Source organism: Chlorocebus sabaeus, chromosome 23 (genome assembly GCF_047675955.1).
Source record: "Chlorocebus sabaeus isolate Y175 chromosome 23, mChlSab1.0.hap1, whole genome shotgun sequence".
NCBI lineage: Eukaryota > Metazoa > Chordata > Mammalia > Primates > Cercopithecidae > Chlorocebus > Chlorocebus sabaeus.
The window spans coordinates 70,981,940-70,986,357 of NC_132926.1; the positions used below are offsets into that span (position 1 = coordinate 70,981,940).

Below are 4,418 nucleotides of genomic sequence, written 5' to 3' on the forward strand. Positions count from 1 at the left end.
TCTTCTGCTTAAGCATTGTCTGAAATTTGGAGTATCTTCCAGGTGACACAATCCTCTAGACCTGCCTTCTTCAGAGAGCCCAGCTGTAGCTCATTTCCAACCATATCCAAACCAACAGGGGTGGAGGTCTATGGGTCCAACAGGAAATGCAAGGGGAACCTGGACCCTCACTAACAGTTGTTCTCTGCTTCTTTTTTTATGTTTTATAGTAGCTGTCTGAAGAGGTGTCAGATAATGCCTGATTATGGTTTCGATTTGCATTTCCCTTATGATTATTGATGCTGAGCATCTCATCATATACCTGTGGGCCATTCGTATGTCTTCTTTAGGGAAATGTTTGTTCAAGTATTTTGTTATTTTGTACTCAGGGTTTCTGCTGTTGTATTGCATTATTTTTCCTTTTTGCTATTTGAGTTGAAGGAGTTCCTTACATATCTGGGATATTAACTCCTTATCAGATGTATGGTTCACAAGTATTTTCTTCCATTCCATAGGTTGCCTTTTACTCTGATTAAAAACTTATAGTTTGGTGTAGTCCCACTTGTGTATTTTTGCTTTCTTTTTTTTTTTTTTTTGGCTGTGGTTTTTGTGACATAGCCAAGAAATCATCACTAAGATCAATGTCATGAGGGTTTCCCGCTGTTTTCTCCTAGGAATTTTGTAGTTTCAGGTCTTACATTGAACCCATTTTGACTTGATTTTTGTGTATGATATAAAGTAAGAGTCCAATTTTATTCTTTTTTCAAATTCCACTGATTAAAGAGATTATCATTTCCATATTATATATTCTTGGCACCCTTGTCAAAGATCAGTTGACTGTATATATGTGGATATATGTGGTGTATGCTCAGATTTGCTTCTCAGCTCTCTATTCTGTTCCATCGGTCTATATATCTGTCTTATACCAGTATCATACTGTTTTATTTACTTTAGTTTTATAATACATTTTGAAATCAGAAAATGTTATGCCTCTAGCTTTCTTCTTTTCTCAGGACCATTTTGGCAATTCGGGTCTTTTGTGGTTTCATATTAATTTTTGAATTGCTTTTTCTGTTTCTGAGAAAAACTGCCATTGGGATTTCGATAAGGATTGCACTGAATCTGTAAATCATGTTGGGTAATATGGATATTTTAACAATGTTGAATTTTGCAGTCAATAAACACAGGACATATTTTTGTTTATTTGTGTGTATTTTAATTTTATCCATATTTAATTGTCTTTAATGTATTTCAGCTCCTTAGTTAAGTTTATTTCTTAGTATTTTATTTTTATATCATTGTAAATGGTCTTGTTTTCTTAATTGCCTGATTTTTATATGTTGATTTTGTGTGATCCAACATTTTTTACTTTGATTTCTAATTTTATGCTTTTTATATTTTGAGTGTGTATGTGAAATCTTTAGGGTTTTATACAGATAAGATCATGCCATATGCAAACAGAGTTAATTTTATTACTTCCTTTCTGATTTCTAGATTTTTTGTTTCTTTGTCATCCCTGATTGCTCTGGCTAGGACTTTCAGTACTGTGTTGCAAGAGTAGGCATCCTGGTCTTATTCCTGATCCTAGAGGGAAAGCTTTCAACTTTTCACCATTGTGAAAATATTAACTGTGTTTTTTTCGTATGTGACCTGTATCATGTTGAGGTTATTTTCTTCTATTTTGTTGAGAGTTTTTATTATGAAAAACTGTTGAAATTTGTGTCTTTCATGCCCACAGATGGAAATGGGTGTTGTTAGTGGTGGTGGGCTACACAGACTGTGTGGTGCGAGTTTTCTGCTGGGAGGAGCTAGGTGAGGGTCCTGAACATCTGACCGGGCAGCTGGTGTCCCTCAAGAAATGGATGCTGGAGGGTCAGGTGGACAGCCTGTCAGTGACTCTGGGGCCGCTGGGTGTTCCTGAACTGATGGTGTCTTAGCCAGGCTGCGCTTATGCATTTCTACTGTGTACGTGGAAAAAGGACACAGGGTCCCCTCCTGCCCCTGAAGGGATCATGGATGGCAGTAGGGAGGCCCCAGCTGCCCGAGATGTGGTGCTGCACCAGACATCTGGCCGTATCCACAACAAGAATGTCTCCACTCACGTAATTGGCAACAACTCTCAAGGCCATGGCACTGAGAGTGGTGGCTCTGGCGTCTTTGCCGTGAGCACCACTGGATGGGATGCTGAAGCTCATGGAGGAAGCAGACAGGTTGCTGTGGTCAGTGCAAGTGGATCACCAGCTTTTCGCCCTGGAGAAATTGGATGTCACCGGCAACGGGCATGAGGAGGTAGTCACATGTGCCTGGGATGGACAGACATATGTTATTGATCACAACCGCACTGTCATCCACTTCCAAGTGGATGAAAATATCTGTGCCTTCTGTGCAGGTCTGTACGCCTGCAGGGGGATGCAACAGCTCCTGTCTCGTATATGTCACTTTCAACCAGAAGATTTATGCGTACTGGGAGGTGCAGTTGGAGTGGAGAGAGTCTACCAATCTTCTGAACAACTGGAGACCAGGCCCGAGTACCACAGCCTGCTGCAGGAGTTGGGCGTGGATCCTGACAACCTCCCTGTGGCTCATGCCCTGCTTCACCAAACTCTCTACCATCTGACCAACCATCACAGTTGTGTTCCCTCAAGCCTCCAGGATCCCACCTAGCTGTACTTGCCTCATAGCTGATGAAGGATTCTTCTGAACCCCTACCCTACCCCGTCAAGATATCTGTTATATTGGCAGGATAGGGAATATGCATTACAGAAGTGCAGGATTTGACACTGGGCATGAAAGATGGCGCAGCCCTAGGGTGACCACAAGCTATACACCTCACGGTCTTTTTGATGAAAGAAGAGACAAGTTGACCCTCTGCCCATTTTCTTATGGACCTCACCCTTCACACCAGCAAGGTCATAGGACTGTGGCCTTGTTCCAAATCATCTGGGACATGTCCTGCTCCCCACTTGCACTGTGTAGGAAACAGAGACTTGTTTTTGTGGCCTCAATACCCATAAGGAAGCCAGGCCTTAGGCTCAGGGGAGCAGTGGAGGTAAGGGCTCCACCCCATCTTAAGCTCTGTCTTTCATGGCACAATTCCAAGTTCTTGATATTAGTAATTGTTAAAGGAACAGCAAATTGTTTTGTTTTGAGGGCTCTTTCAGCACAATCTACAGTCTGGTCTTACCTATGTTCCTAGCAACCCTGAGATGACTTTCCTCCATTTACCAAAGCAGCTGGGTCAGTGCTTTCGCATGCCATATTCTTCAGGTATTAGCTTCAGAAGCCCTGTTCCTGTTTTTCCACCCATCCATTCCCCCATAAAACACCTTATTATTTGTAAGACAATAGACATGTAAAATGTGATGCCGATTTATGATCCAGACCACAATCAGAATAATATCTTGGGCCATTAAAAAAAGAGAAATTTGTCAAATGCTTTTTCTGCATTTGTTGAAATGATCATGTGTTTTTGCCCTTCATTTTGTAATGTAGTATATCACATTTATTGATGTGCATGTGGTAAAACTATTGTTGCATTCAAGAAATAAATCTTTTTTTTTTTTTTTTTTTTTTTTTTGAGATGGAGTCTCGCTCTATCACTCAGGCTGGAGTGCAGTGGCACTATTTCGGCTCACTACAACCTCTGCCTCTCAGGTTCAAGCAATTCTCCTGTCTCAGCCTCCCGAGTAGCTGGGACTACAGGCACCACCACACCCAGCTAATTTTTGTACTTTTTAGTAGAGGTGGGATTTCACCACATTGGCCAGAATGGTCTCAGTCTCTTGACCTCGTGATCCGCCCGCCTCAGCCTCCCAAAGTGCTGGGATTACAGGCGTGAGCCACAGCGCCTGGCCCCAAGAAATAAATCTTACTTAGCCATGGGGTATGCCTTTAATATGTGGTTGAATTTGGTTTGCCAGTATTTTGTGGAGGATTTTTTTTCATCTTTGTTAACCAGACATACTAACCTGTGGTTTTCTTTTTTAATATCTTTTTTTTTTTTTTTTTTTTTTTTTTGGTATCAGGGTAGTGTTGATCTCATAAAATAAGTTTGAAAGTGTTCTATGTTCTTTAATTTTTAGGAAGAATTGAGAAGGATTAATGTTAAGTTTTTAGATGTTTGATAGAATTCAACACTTGAAGTCATCTGGTCCTGGGTTTTGTTTTTATTAGAAAGATTTTGGCTACTAATTCAATTTATAGGTCTGTTCAGATTTTCTATTTATGTATTATTCAGTCTTGATAGGTTATATGTTTCTCATAATTTATGCATTTCTTCTAGGTTATCCAATTTGTTGGCATATAGTTGTTCATAATAGTCACTTATGGTCATTTTTATTTCTGAGACATCTGTTATAATATCTCTACTTTCATTTTTTATTTTATTTGTTGGAATCCCTCTCTTTCTTAATCTAGCTAATTATTTGTCAATTTTGCGT

The 4,418-nt window shown here is 40.0% G+C and overlaps 1 pseudogene; it reads left to right on the forward strand.

Moving 5' to 3' along the window:
- The first annotated feature begins 1,697 nt into the window (after positions 1 to 1,697).
- LOC103244322 (KICSTOR complex protein ITFG2 pseudogene) lies at positions 1,698 to 2,643 on the forward strand (annotated as a pseudogene).
- Positions 2,644 to 4,418: the final 1,775 nt, after the last annotated feature.